The sequence below is a fragment of the Nothobranchius furzeri genome, chromosome 13 (genome assembly GCF_043380555.1).
Source record: "Nothobranchius furzeri strain GRZ-AD chromosome 13, NfurGRZ-RIMD1, whole genome shotgun sequence".
NCBI lineage: Eukaryota > Metazoa > Chordata > Actinopteri > Cyprinodontiformes > Nothobranchiidae > Nothobranchius > Nothobranchius furzeri.
In genome coordinates this window covers 60902001-60918208 of record NC_091753.1, presented here as the reverse complement: position 1 = coordinate 60918208, position 16208 = coordinate 60902001, and the positions used below count along the sequence as shown (strand labels likewise).

The 16208-nt window shown below is 40.5% G+C and overlaps 1 long non-coding RNA gene across 1 annotated transcript; it reads right to left on the bottom strand.

Annotated features, from left to right (window-relative positions):
• Window positions 1-10233: 10233 nt before the first annotated feature.
• Window positions 10234-11439, bottom strand: LOC129162106 (uncharacterized). The gene is made up of 2 exons (XR_008562137.2): window positions 11208-11439; window positions 10234-10478 (listed from the first exon to the last, which is right to left on the bottom strand). It is a non-coding gene; the product is annotated as an uncharacterized lncRNA (long non-coding RNA).
• Between the last annotated feature and the right edge of the window lie 4769 nt (window positions 11440-16208).

Below are 16208 nucleotides of genomic sequence, written 5' to 3'. Positions count from 1 at the left end.
CACACACACACACACACACACACACACACACACACGCGCGCGCACACACACACATCTAAACACACACATATCTACACGCACGCACACACAGATATATTAAATTCACAGCACAATATCATAATTTATGCATCAAATAAAACAACCACAAACACTGTTGGATCTTTATTATTATTATTTACTTTTCTGTTATTTATTAACACATTATTTTATACATTTATATACTTATTCCATCTTATTCACATGAAGGCGTCATATTTTAGCTACTCACACACACGTCTATGGGTGCACTAAGGTTTGTCTCATGGAACGTACATGGAGCTGGCTCCATAGAGAAAAGATTAAAGATTTTTGATCAGCTAAAGAGAGTGCAAGCAGACATAATATTGTTACAAGAAACTCATAGATCTGCCACATCCGCAGATGAACTTAAAACACCTGAGTTTTCCAGCATGTTCTCTGCCTGCTATAACTCTAGGCAAAGAGGTGTAGCTATTTTAATACACAAAAACATCAATTTCACAGTATTGGACACAGTCTCTGATCCAGAGGGTAGATTTATAATGTTAAAAATATCTGTACAGAACCAAAGCTTATGTATTGTCAGCATATACTGTCCAAATATTGATGACCCTCCATTCTTTCATAATTTTTTCTCTGTACTATCCGAACACTTGGACTGTCCACTTATACTTGGAGGTGACTTTAATTTTTGGATGAATTCCTTAACAGACAGGCTCAGTACAGCTGGGACTCAGCGCAATTGGCAATCCACTAACATAGTTAAACAGTACATGAGTGATTATGGGCTTTGTGATGCATGGCGATATCTTCATCCTAACCGAAGAGAGTATACTTTTTTCTCACACGTCCATCACTCTCATTCACATTTGGATTATTTTCTAGTCAGCAGCTCATTGTTGGCTGACATTTCAGACACTGAGATACACCCCATAGTTGTCAGCGACCATGCTCCGGTCTCATTAACTGTGGTAAATAAGAAGAAGATCCCACCAAGCAAAAACGAAGGTTTTATAGATTTTTTTAAAAAGGAGTGGGCTTTATATTTAGAACATAATGACCTGCCTGGAACATCAGCATCTGTTCTCTGGGAGGCAGGAAAGGCAGTGATGAGAGGTAAACTAATCTCTTTCTCATCACATAAGAAAAAAACGGAAAACAAACGTATTCAGGAGTTAGAAGAAATCATCAAGTCTTTAGAGGCATCCACAGAAGAGGAGTTAATGAGCAAATTACGTAAAGCTAAATTAGAACTTCATGGAATTATTGACAAAAAGACACAATTTTTAGCACAAAGACTTCGAATAGAAACTTTGAACATAGTAATTCTTTAGAGGCATCCACAGAAGAGGAGTTAATTAGCAAATTACGTAAAGCTAAATTAGAACTTCATGGAATTATTGACAAAAAGACACAATTTTTAGCACAAAGACTACGAATAGAAACTTTGAACATAGTAATAAATCAGGTAAATTTTTGGCTAGCCAGTTAAAAATAAATAAAGAGAAAACTACCATATCTTCTGTTAAAGACTCAACCGGGAATATAGTTTATGACCCTGAAAGCACAAACACTTTCAGAGACTTTTACCAAACTTTGTACTCACCACAGATAAACCCATCAGATAACGAGATCGATGAGTTCCTTGGCAGGATAACACTTCCTAAATTATCAGACAGCCAAGTTACAGTCCTGGACTCGCCACTAACCTCAGCGGAGCTCCAGGAAGCCCTTAAATCCATGACGAATAGGAAAGCTCCAGGTCCAGACGGGTTCCCAGTAGAGTTCTACAAAGAATTCTGGATCATTCTGGCTCCAATATTTTTCAGAATGGTGAGGGAAATCGAAGAGAGTGGCAGATTAAAGCCAAACATGAACTCAGCCAATATGAGTCTCTTGTTAAAACCAGGCAAAGACCCTGCATTTCCTACCAGCTATCCCCCAATTTCCCTTATTAATGTTGATCTCAAAATAATTTGTAAAGCCCTGGCAAAAAGATTAGAGAAGGTAACCCCCTTCATAATACACCCTGACCAAACTGGTTTCATTAAGGGTAGACAGTCATCCACAAACTCACGTAGATTACTTAATTTGATAGATTTCTCTTACAGTAGAAACATAGAAACTAGTATGTTATCTCCAGATGCAGAAAAGGCTTTTGATAGAGTTAACTGGAAGTTCTTATTTGCAACTTTACATAAATTTGGCTTTGGAAACTTCTTCATAAACTGGCTACAAACATTATACAGTTCGCCAACTGCACGTGTCAGGACGAACAACCAAATATCAGCTAGCTTCTGTCTTCAGAGGGGGACCAGGCAGGGATGCCAACTCTCCCCCTCACTTTTTGCTATCTTTATCAAACCACTAGCGGCAGCAATTAGGCAAACAACATGTATTAAAGGGATAAAGTGTAAGAAAATAGAACATAAGATAAGTCTTTATGCAGATGTTTTACTCTTTCTCCGGAATTCTCAATCCTATCTCTCCCATTCAATAGAACTGATAAACTCTTTTTCACAAGTTTCAGATTACTCTATAACTGGTTAAAATCCACAGCTCTACCAATTAATTTCTCTTTTGTCAATTTACTTAATACACAATTGGAGTCAGGGAATATCACATACCTGGGAATTAATGTCTCTCCCAAGTTAGCAGATCTAACCAAACTAAACTACATCCCACTTTTAAAGAAAGTGGAAGATGATCTTGCAAGATGGAAATCCTTACCAATATCACTCATGGGGAGAGTTGCTACAATTAAAATGATGGTCTTACCCAGAATAAATTACTTATATTCAATGATCCCAAACAAACCACCAGCTGACTGGTTTAAATCTCTGGACTCCTCAATTACCAAATTCCTTTGGCAGGATAAACCTCCACGAATTAGCTTAAAAACGCTTCAGAAGACCAAAGACAGAGGAGGACTGGATTTACCCAACTTTTATTATTATTTCTTAGCCAACAGGCTGCAATATATACCAAGATGGTTGCAAGATAACCCACTAGATGAGTCCTGGTTAGATATAGAACAGACACTTTGCCATACGACAGAGCTTTCAGACTTACCATTTATTAGCTCAAGCATAAGGAAACATGAAGGCTTTAAAAGTATTAGTATCAGCACCTCTCTGACAGCATGGTGGGAGTATCTTAAAATGACAGAGTCTTCACTAGTACCAGGCAGACGCACACCTATCTGGAATAATCCGGATATTTTGCAAAATAACAAAATGATGAACCTTCCGGACCGGAAAAATAAAGGAATCCTATACCTGGAACACATATGAAAGATTGGACTTCATCCCATTTAATAGAATAGTCTCCCAATTTGGAATAGATAAGAATAGCTTTTTAGAATACCACCAAATTAAATCTGTAGTAAAACAAAAATTTCAGCTCAATAAAATAGAATTACAAACACCACCAAGGGTATTAGACTTCTATAATCTCAAACACCTCAAACTACTGTCTAAAGTATATAAGATACTGTCCAAAATAGACGATAGAGTAGTAATCACTATTGAAAAATGGGAGGTGGATCTATCAGTCAGCTTTGACCAGAACTTCTGGTCCCAAACTTGTTTAAAAACTTTTAAAATGATCAGACACCCCAATTTACAATTAATTCAGTCGGGTCCTGACATGTATGCTGCCGGAAAGAAGGCAGGAAGATGCAGCAGTGCCTGGCCCGGGTTCGGGGGCCTCAGGTAGACCTTGGCTCCTCTGCCGTTCCATCACAGGGGAGGGGGAGGTCCAGGAGTGGGAGGACCCAACCTTACCTGGATGTCCCATGCCATATATTCTGGAAGTTGTGCAAATGCAGGGGTGGGCATAGATATTCTGCTGGGGTGGGGCTGGGTTGGTGCCCTCGGACTTCATGAGGCTCTGTAATGCTGCTGCTTTGGGCCCTGGCAGGATGGGCTGGGGTCTCCATGCCCTGGGTGCCAGTTTGACAACAGAGGTGCCTATTGGGGCCAGTAGGGGAGCTGGCTCCCTGGAGGGCTAAGCCCAACCAGCCCTTCCTCCCCATCCCCGCATGTTTCTCTCCTCCTGCTCCCTCACATCATCACACAAACATACACATAGGACCTTGGGGGGTGGGCAAGTCAGGGAGTGTGGGTATGGACCCCATTTCCACATTCCTGTGGCAACCTGCCGCCCAATTTTATTTGCACCTTATACACTTCCACTGACGACATTCCACACAAACACACACTTAGGGCCTTGGGAGTGAGCACATTCAACGGGATTTGGCAGCTGATTCTATCTTTTGGTATCAATAACCGTTGTGGCACAGACAAAAAAGGTCTGATCACTGAAATCAGGGCGGCTCTCCGCTGTGCTGCACAAAAATGTCCCACTGCGGAAATTTGGTGCCTGCAATCAACTTCTCTACAGCCTTACCTCGCAGAGAACAGATGATGCTGCTACATCAGAACAGCTTCATCCTCAACCTTAGATACTGCATCCCTGCTTGGGAACGGAGCAAATTTAGGGTCAAAAAGGACAAGGTCCACTGGACCAAATTCACTGCAAACCGTTTGTTTCTCCACTGGAGGGAGTATTTAAAATAAAGGGCCCAGTGAGCCTGCTTCAGCAGAATGGGCTTCAAAGGATTGTAAATAACAATATCTGTAACCTGTCAAAATTGTTTTTACTTTCAGAGGCTCAGTGTTCCCTTTTATCCAAAGGTTTAACCTTCATCCCATCCTGGAACAAATCCAGACGGGAGGAGACGAGACTCCAACTTAGGTATGAATTACAAAAATACCACAGGAGGATAAAACTGGCTGTTCATTTCAAAGATGACAACACCACCAAAACAAAGCAGAGCAAGCCGTTCACATCTGAATCTCAGTGGACGCCCCCTGCTGCCTCTCTACCACCTGAGGTCAATAGGTTAATTGATAGAGACCTCAGTTATTTTAATGAACAATTTCACATTTTAAGATCAAAACCCAATTTAAGCAGGGAGGAGAACCAAGCATTAGACGAATTAACCAAAAACAGGAATATAATTATTAAACCTGCGGAAAAGGGCTGCTCCATTGTAATGTTAGACAGAGAGCAGTATATTTGGGAAGGGAAAAGAATTACTAGACGCCAACTATTATAAAAAATTAATCAAACCAATTTTCCCAGGAACAATTCCGCTGGTTTCCAAAATTATTACCAATTTATATGAAAAGAAATTCATCGATGCCAAACAAAGAAATTATTTATTAGGATCCACCAAACCGAGAGCCCGCAGGTTCTATCTGTTGCCTAAAATTCACAAGGAATCTCAAAACTGGAGCAAACCATACGAGATTCCCCCAGGACGGCCGATAGTCTCGGATTGTGGCAGTGAAACCGACCACTCGGCTGAATTCATTTAGCATTATCTCAGCCCGTTGTCAATTTTACACAGCAGTTACATTAAGGGTACGTATGTGTGATTCCCTCCAAGCAACACAGACGCAAGTGATTTCTTTACGGGTTTATTGGCCGTCCTTTCTTTGTGGACCTCTTCTGTCCTCCTTTCCTTAGACCTCCCTTAAACCGTGAAACTAAATACAGGATAGTACAATTAAAACATATACAATAATGTGCAACAAAATAAAGACAAATAAATACCTCGCTGGCTGTTTTGCTTAAAACGCAAAGGGAATCCATCTGTCCTTCTTTAAGTCCTTTCACTAGATAGTTCTTTAGCAAAAAATTGAATGTTTTCAGTCCATTAGCTGTCTGCTTGCCAGCACTTCATCCAGGCTGTGTGTGTTCCTCACACCTGGCTTGTATTCATCAAATTAAGGGTGTGGCTGGCAGAGCAGCTCATGTAGCTTTCAAAATAATATTACAGGAAACACAACCAACCCAGTGTCTTACAAATGAGAAAATAAATAAATGAAGAAATAAACAGCAACAGCAGTTACAGTATGACTTTATAGAAAAAATTTAATCCACAATCCTACCCGATCAATCAATCTTATTTACAATGGATGTAGACAGTCTCTACACCAATATTAACATCACAGAAGGCATCACAGCCGTAAAGAACATCCTGATGAAATACCCAAACAGCAAACGTCCTGACAAAGAACTACTTCAACTACTGGATATCAACTTGAGACGTAATGATTTTGAATTTAACAGCTAGTATTTCCTCTAAATCAAAGGTACAGCCATGGGTAAGAAATTTGCCCCAGCCTACGCAAACGTCTTCATGGCTCAGTGGGAGACAGAGGCCGTCAATAAATGCTCCAAAAAACCACTACACTATTACAGGTACCTGGATGACATCTGGGGGGTCTGGGCTCACTCTGAAGAAGATTTTACACAATTTCTCCTAACCCTTAACACCCACAATCCGTCCATCACGCTTAAAGCCACAACCAACACTGAGTCAGTGGATTTCCTGGATACCACTACATTCAAGGGCCAACAATTTATAACCACCCACAAGTTGGACACCAAAGTGTTCTTCAAGCCAACAGACACACACGCACTTCAAGTCCAGCCACAACCCTAAACACACATACGCGGGGCTAGTCAAATCACAGCTACTCAGATTCCACAGAATCTGTACTCAACGGGAGGATTTCGAACAGGCCACCAAAACATTATTCTTGGCCCTGCAAAACAGGGGTTACTCGAGGTCATTCTTACGTGCATGCAGAGCATCCTTTGTAGAGTCCAGACCCCCCAATACATCACCTATGCTCCCAATCATAATGACCTACTCCGAATCAGTTGGACGGCTCATTTACAATGTGAAAAACAATTTCACCAAATTCCAATCTGAATCACTATTGTTATCAGACTACAGAATAATTGCGGCCTATAAACGAAACCCAAATTTGAAGGATCGCCTAGTTAAAGCCCAAATTAAACCCCTAAAGGAGCATAAGGTCAAAGGTCACGGAGAATTTTTTAAACAAGTATGCTGGGTTCAAAACCAGTCCAACAAAGCAGTGTACCTCACCACATCGACAGCGGGACCCAAATCCAAGAACTGTCTATCTAATTACATGCAAAACCTGCAAAACTAGATATGTGGGAGAAACAGCAAACACACTTCTAACCCGCTTCACACAACATCGCTATAACATCACCAACACGAAAGAGACACACGTCCCCTTGGTCAAACATTTTATTCAACATGGTTGGGATGCACTGACGGCCTCGGTCCTTGAATCCAACCCGAGATGGTCAGTCCCTCAGAGGAAAAGAGCTGAAAAGATATGGATAAAGAGATTACAAACACATATCCCTGGAGGCCTTAATGAGAGATAGTGGGCTAACCTGCAGACTACACGCAGGGTGTCTGTGCACGGGAGGGTTAGGGTTAGGGTTATGGCAGCAGGACCCCCCTAACCCCAACCCAACCCTAACCTGCCAGTGGCCCCTTGCAGTTAGTCTGCTCTGGCTCATCCTCTCACAGGATACTCCTAGAACTTCCTGCAATTTATTAGTGGATCACCTTTCCCACCCCAAAATCCTAACCCTAACCAGGTGACTATATTCCTAATCAGGTTTTTAATCCCTGACCCATACCTTTATTCTAACCCTAACCAGGAAACATAACCCCTAACCCTAACCAGGGAATCTAACCCTCCAACCCACAATTTAACCTTAAACATAAGACCTTTGACACCCAAATCACTTTGAACCCCTGCCTCACAGAATCCTAACTCTGAGGGTCGAATTCTTTAAAAAACTACTCTTAAATGTTTCTACATGGATTTTTAATAATACACAAACTAAAATCAGCTCATTTTGTTACCTTTTTTGGAGTTCAAAGGCATTTAAACAACAGCAATGTTGGTGACTGTCCTGAGGAAAGTAACCAGATGTAACGCCCAGTCTGGCCACAAGAGGGGGCAAGAAGACCACAAATGAATCCAGTTTGACAGACCATCTGGCCGATTTGTGAGAACTGATTTGGTTTATTTCTATGTTCGTTCTGGGTTGTTTTCCTCTCACCTACTTATCCTCAGCCAAGATGATTCCCCCTTTTTGACTCTTTCTTCACAGAAATGGAGCTTCAGCTCCAGCCTTTGGGTGGATTTTCCCTTCTTGTAACACAAAAAATAAAGACTAAAAGGGGTTCTATGTGACTAACAAAGTCTGAAATATTCTACTGGTAAGACTGAACCTATCAAAATAACTCTGGATGAGATTATGTAAATACTTTACCTAAGGTGTATGACTTTCTCTTTGAAACACTGAGCCTCAAATTACATGTGATGTTCTCTACACACTTCTATGTAACTATTCACATGTTTTAAGGTGATTTACTTCTGGTTGGGGGAGGCCTGCTGGTTCAGCCCGGGGGTGTGGCTTCACCGGTGACCTGACCTGTCAAAACACAGAACAAACTAGAAAAATTGCATTTGTTGCACAAATGCTGTTTGAATGCTGGACAGCTGAAACTGTAAGCTGAAGCCGCCGAACAGCTGAGCTGAAGCTGAAACAAAGCAGAACTGTCAAAATGAGCTGAATGTATTTAAAGATGTAGAAGCAAAAATCACCAACAAGCGTAATGTAGCTCAGAATATAGGCAAAGAATGGATCAAAATGCTAAACAGCAGACAAATGTAATCTTTGAACATTTATCAAAAACTCAAAATTTGAAACGTTAAACAGCTGGCATTTGTATGAGAATAGTTTAACGGGTACATTTTTACAATTGGCTGGACTGTGAATTTAGAAATATTTGCTGATATGTGAAACTGATAGATGAACATATGTTCAGATTTGATATGGGATGGATGAAGAGTTGGATGAATGAAATAACGGATGGATTTTTGGATGGATGTTAGATGGTTTATTGGATGGATGGATAGATAGAAGCATGTATGGATTTATATGTAGATGGATGGATTCCTTAGGCCAAGCCGATCAATTTGATGTCTCACATGCGTGGGTTGTAATTCCATCTAGCCAGAAGATGATTGACCTCTCTCAACCAATAAGGGAGCTGGGAGGGAGCGGGGCACTTTCCCACCTTCTGACGGTCAATGAAATTGAACTTATTTCTAATTTTAAGTACAAACAATTCAAAAACAGGAGTCTGTTAATGGCTCAATATTCTTCTTTTTATATTCATTCCTATGAGACTTGGTTAAAGTGATTTGTAGTTCCTTGTGTTGCCATGGTAACAGATGACAGAAGTCTGCATTAATAAAGCTATGTACAATAACACATGAGTCATTTAAACTTTGAATAACATTTCTATATTAAAGTATGTTGATACAGTTGTGTCTAAAATGTTGTTAAATGTTGTTGCTAAGCACGTTGCCATGGAAACACAGAGCACAATATCAATTTAATACAAGACTCCTGGGACCAAGCATGTTGAATTGATGTACCATACGTGTGGGTGCACATTTCCTTTTAGGCAGAAGACGATTGAAAACCCTCAGCCAATGAGAGAGCAATGAAGGAGGAGGGGGCGGTTCCTGCCTTCTGACTAGTGTTAAAATGTCAGCAATGCTGCTAGTTGTAAGTGTATAGAGTTTTAAGTGTATAGAGCTCCGGGAGCTGACGTCACTTCTTCCGGCATGCAACAGTTCAAATCGAAACGGCGCCATATTGGCATGCAGAAGCCGGCAGCTGGACTATTTGTTATTGTCAGAAAATTCAATCAAATGGGAAATATGGTAGATTCCTGTTGTGCCCCAGGATGCAGAACAGACGCGGACGACATAAGGAATGAGCCATTTACAGGATTCCCCAAGATCCGGAGCGCCGCAAACATTGGATCATTGTAATAAAAGGCGTTAGTGACCGGGCGAAAATGAAACTGTGGGATCCAGAGAGTAAAGGTTTTCGCTTATGCAGCGACCGCTTCATATCAGGTACTTAAACCAACGTTTCCTCAACTGTGTATGGTATTTATTTTAAATGCTTTTATTATGATTCTTAGTGGGCTTCCTAAACTTATTTTGGCATGGCTTTTTCTGTCTTATTACTCACAGCAGCAAGTAAACATCACGTAAAACGTTGCCTCGTGAGTTCTGCGTGCTGCCGTTTCCGTGTTATATGATCACAGCAATTAACCGGCTAAGCTGTATAGGGCTGCAACTAACGATTATTTTCATAATCGATTAATCTGTCGATTATTTTTTCGATTAATCGATTAATCGGTTTGTTACTGTTTAGCTATTTAACCTATACAAGTGATGGATGCATTTCAGTTAAGAAAAAAAAAACATAAGAGAATTGTGCAGTTGACTGCAATCTATTTTATTGCACATGAACACAGTCAGCAGTAGAAAATGAGCTAAACAGTGCAAAATATCAGTCCAGAATAATTTTTTAGCATTAGCTGGAAGCCTGCTCCTTCCACCATGGATAGTGGCCTCATGTCTTTTACCAGCATGTTTAGAATAGAGTTTGTAAGTGGTATGAATTGCTGGGGGGTGAGTGTCTTGTTCCCCATGTAGTTGTCCATCGTTGCTTGTTTTTTTCTGCATAAGAAACACAAATAGACTGAAATAAGTACACATATAAAATAAAGCAGCACACACACTACAACACTAAATCAATGTTAAATTATTTGAATTAATTAACAATATACAGTGATCATTTATTTTGAGGGTTACGTTCTACAAAATAGCCCGCAACAGGAGATATTAAGAAAAAAAGTCTAATTTTTTTACTATTAAAAAGCTCAGAGTAAGAAGCTCATGAGGTTTTTACTTTGAGTCGGGAGTGTTTAAATTAGCTAGAAAAATGTGAAAAATGTTTATTTTGTGTAATACTGTTTAAGAAACATGATAAAAATGTGTTGTGAGGCGTTTTACAGCGTTAGACAGTAAAACAGCCTTTTAATAGTAAAAAAATGACTTTTTCTGAATTTCTCCTGTATTTAAAAATTGAAAGCGTACAACTATGCCGCGTTATATTCACCTGGACACAGCTCGTCTGTATATTTTTCACCGCAGAGTTGTCCTTTTTTGAATGAGGAACATAGTTATGGGTTTGTGCCGTTTTTCTCTTAACTAGAACATTCTTATAAACAGACGTGCTAAATTTGGCAAGCGCATGATTCACAACACGGAGGAGATTCACGATTGCATCTAGTCAATCAGAAGTAGAACACCGTAGACTGACGCGACAAAAAAACATGTTTAACATCCACTATAACGAACTCAGCTAAAACACTAAGTCCAGCTTGTTTATTTTCTGTTACTTACCGGGCTGGCTCTTCCAAATGACGGCTCACTTGACCGCGGTGCTCTTCCTCAGCCCCCACGTTTTCGTCTCAAATGTTCACTTAGGGACGTCGTGCTTCCGTGCCATGCTAGATGGTTTTTGCATATTTTGCCTTTTCAAGGCATCTAGACTGAAGTGCTCCCATACTCGTGAGGTTTTTGTCCGGGGTTTCTCTAAAGTTTTGTCGCTTCTATTTTCTTCCGTATTTCCTCTTGTTCCGCCATCTCTCACAGCAAGATGAGCGTCAGTAACGTGATACGTCATGAAAACCGAGGGCACTCATTGGCTCATTTCTTCTTCTACGGCTCCACTGGTAGATCAGTGGCTCATTACTGCCACACACTGGCGGCAAATTTAACAGCTTGTAACCGATGTCAGATTGTGGTAAAAATAGACTTTATGCGGTAAAATATGATTATTAAACAACTAATCGATGACTAAAAAAGTTGTTAACTATTTTAATAATCGATTATAATCGATTAAATCGATTAGTTGTTTCAGCTCTAAAGCTGTATTTAATTTTTAAGCAATGGTTGATCAATTGTCAGATCACACATAAAAAGCACTTTGGATTGCTATTATCTGTCTCACCGAGACTACTTACGTGTAAATCTGTTATTTGTCCGTCCATCCATCCATTTTCATCCGCGTATCCGGAGTCGGGTTGCGGGGGCAGTAGCGTGACTTCCCTCTCCCCAGCCGCCGGAGCCAGCTCCTCCGGGTAAATCCCAAGGGGTTCCCCGGTCAGGTCCGGTGTTGTGCCGGTAAGAAGTCCGCTCCGACAGCTTCTGGCGTTTTTAAAAAGTATCCCAGGGGCACGGTAAGGGTCGGAGATGTTTAGTCTATTTAATTTCTGACTATATAAAATGATTTCTTCTGTTTTAAAGTGTGAAGTAAACTCCGACGAAGTAAAATCCAAGCGGATCCCGTTCATGTTCATGGTTACATCCGTGTTTGTTTACCTTTTTTGCATGCCAAAATGGCGTCCACTAACTGAGAGTCACGTGGGGTCCGGAGCTCTATAGAGCTGGTTGGTTGGTTGGTTGGTGTGTTGGTTGGTTGGATGGATGGATGGATGGATGGTTGTTTGGTGTGTTGGTTGGTTGGATGGATGGATGGATTCCTTAGGCCTAGCCGATCGATTTGATGTCTCACATGTGTGGGTGTGTAATTCCAATTAGCCAGAAGATGATTGACCTCTCTCAACCAATCAGGGGGCTGGGTGGGAGCGGGGCACTTTCCCACCTTCTGACGGTCAATCAAATTGAACGTGTTTCTACACACAGAACAAACCACACAATAACACAGTATGTGCAAGCGCTTCACCTTAAATTCTCTTTAATTCTCTTGTATGTTATTTTGTGTGTGTGAGTGTGTGTGTGTGTGTGTGGGGGGGGGGGGGGCGGCCCTGGGTGTGTGACTGAGTTTTGAAGGTGATCTGAATTGTATCAAATGTACAAATATTACATGTGTGTAGTGGACATAAATCTACCTACATTTTACTTTTCAAAACTTTGTTTTGTTTTCTTGTTTTTATTGAACTATTTTCCTGTCCTGTGTCTCTCATCGTCCTGCATCATTTATGACCACATTTGACATACATATTTCAGTTTGTAGAACAAGCGTGAGATAATTGACTTACTGCTGGAAACCGCTGGCTTTTTGATTCCCGCTTCCTGTGAGCCTGCGGGCTGCTGTGAAGCTGTGAGCGAGGCAAAGCCGGCAGCCCCGCCCATTGGAAACAGCGCGTGTGGACCGACCGTACCAACTTGAGGAATTGGGGGGGGGGCTATAATTTCTCAACAATTAAAAACACATTGTTTTGTATTTGCAGACTAACTTTTACGTTGTGGTTTTAGAAGACAATACAGGTTTACTGATAGCATTTATACATTTACATTAACTTTTGTGGGGGGGGGGCAACTTTTTGTGAGGGGGGGGACGCTTCCCCCCCGTCCCCCCTGGGATCTCCGCCTATGCTCCTGTTAACGAGAGAACCCTTGAAATCTGTCCTTCAGAAAAGGAATTGGACCTGTCAAACTTCTCATCACCATTTAAAAAGTACTGCACCGATTTGAAAAATTCAAAAAGCGTGAGTGGTAGAAGACTTTGATGATCATCTGTGCCGATTTTTATGTGCCTACCATGAATTGTCTAGAAGCTATGACGAGAAACGTTTAGCTGTCTGAAGCCGTTTTGAGGAGAAAATCTCTGTTCCTTTAACATGGGTTTCAATGAGTGAGAATCTGGGCCTCTCCTCCTTCTGAGGCTTGTAGCGAAAGAATAGTAAGACTTACAGATAAATTGAAACCCATTCTGAAAAGCTGACAAAAAATCCTACTTTTTGAGTTATAACTTGTTTCGGTAGTCCAAACGGTCTGGGGGTAGTAAAGAGCTGTTCACAGAAGATGTGAAGTTCAAAAGTTACAGTGCGGAATTCTTAAGTTAGAGTGAGAAGAGACATTTTTTTAAATTTGAATTTTCTCAAACAAATGAAACGTACGGCCACAATGTTTGGAGTACAGTCATGACTTATAGCTCAAAACGAAGGTATATTCGTTAGCTGCAAGCCAGCGTGTGTCTCATTTCAGTCGGCCCTACGGTTCTCTCGGGACAACGCCGGAAATGGAGCAAGGGAGGGTCATTGCTCCTATCTTTCCCCATGTATTTATAGATTTAGAAACAAAAATCACCAACAAGTGTAATAAAGCTCAGAATATAAGAGAAGAATGGATAAAAAATGCTAAACAGCTGAAAACTTTTATCTTTGAACATTTATTAAAAACTCAAAATTTGAAATGTTAAACAGCTGGCATTTGAATGAGAATAGTTTAACGGGTACATTTTTACAATTGGCTGAACTGTGAATTTAGAAATATTGGCTGACATCTGAAACTGATAGATTAACATATGTTTAGATTTGATATGGGATGGATGAATGGTTGGATGAATGAAATAACGGGTGGATTGTTGGATGGATGTTAGATGGTTTATTGGATGGATGGATGGATGGATGGATGGATAGATAGAAGCATGTATGTATTTATATGTAGATGGATGGATTCCTTAGGCCAAGCCGATCAATTTGATATCTCACATGCGTGGGTGTGTAATTCCATTTAGCCAGAAGATGATTGACCTCACTCAACCAATCAGGGAGCTGGGAGGGAGCGGGGCACTTTCCCACCTTCTGACGGTCAATCAAATTGAACTTATTTCTAGTTTTAAGTACAAACTGTTCAAAAAGATCAAAAACAGGAGTCTGTTAGTGGCTCAATATTCTGCTTTTTGTATTCATTCCTATGAGACTTGTTTAAAGGGATTTGTAGTTCCTTGTATTGCCATGGTAACAGATAGCGCATTTAAAATTGAATACAAGATTCATGAGACCAAACTGGTCGATTTGATGTGTCATTTGTGTGGGTGCTGGATCCTGATTGGACAGAAAATGGTTTAACACTCTCAACCAATCAAAGAGCAGCACTAATTCCCCCCCCCCCCCCCCCCCCCCCCCCCCCCGGCTATTTTTAGACCTGAAGCTGTACTCCTGTTAATGAGCGAAGCCTTTAAATCTGTCCTTCAGAAGTGACATTGGACCTGTCAAACTTCTCATCACCATTCGAAAAGTACTGCACCGATTTGAAAAATTCGAAAAGCGTGAGTGGCAGAAGGCTTTGATGATCATCTGTGCCGATTTTTATGTGCCTACCATGAATTGTCTAGAAGCTATGATGAGAAACTTTTAGCTGTCTGAAGCCAATCAAGCAGAAAATCTCTGTTCCTTTAACATGGGTTTCAATGAAGCAGAATCTGGGTCTCTCCTCCTTCTGAGGCTTGTAACGAATGAATGGTAACAGTTACAGATAAAATGAAACTCATTCTGAAAAGCTGATAAAAATTCCTACCTTTTGAGATATAATTTGTTTCGTAGTACAAACGGTCTGGGGGTAGTAAAGAGTTGTTCACAGAAGATGTAAAGTTCAAAACTTAGAGGGCGGAATTTTCAAGTTAGAGTGGATAAAGACCTTTTTTTAAATTTGAATTTTCTCAAACAAATGAACCGTACGACCACAATGTTTGGAGTACAGTCATGAATTATAGCTCAAAACGAAGGTATATTTGTTAGCTGTAAGCCAGCGTGTGTCTCATTTCAATCGGACCTACGGTTCTCTCGGTACAATGCAAGAAATGGAGCAAGGGAGGGTCACTGCTCCTATCTTTCCCCATTGTAACTTTTGTGAATTTTTCTGAAAATTTCAAGTCGTACCTCAACTTCTACCTGCGATTTTAGAAAAACCGTAAAATATATCAAAAAGTCTCTTTAATATGTTAAACAGGAAAGTCTTGTGAGTTTGTTAAACTTTGAATGAAGTCTGGGTTAGGGTTAGTCCAATGGAACATTGCTGTTTCCACTGGGTCATTCCACTTTAGATCAACAGTATACAACCCCACAGTGATACCATATCAATATCAAGTCATTCTGATGGTGCTTTCCAAAAAAAAAGCCTTTTTAAATTGCCCATTTACGACCAAACTTTCAGTGATTTCAAAATGCTCTAAAGTGGAAAATTGCTGTTTCCACTGGGTCATTCCACTTTAGATAAACAGTATAAAACCCCACAGTGATACCATATCAATATCAAGTCATTCTGATGGTGCTTTCCAAAATAAATGCCTTTTTAAATGGTCCACAGTTGACCTACCTTTAACGATTTCAAATGTTGTTTATGGAATATTTAAAAAGGCCTTTATTTTGGAAAGCACCATCAGTGATGGTCTTCAGCTTGTCCAAAATGCTGCAGCTAGAGTTCTGATGAGAATTAAAAAGAGAGATCATATCTCTCCTGTCTTAGCTTCCCTACATTGGCTACCTGTTAAATTCAGAATAGATTTTAAGATCCTTCTTCTCACATATAAAGCTCTTAATAATCAAGGTCCATCATACATCAGTAATCTTATTGTTCCATATGTTCCTAACCAAG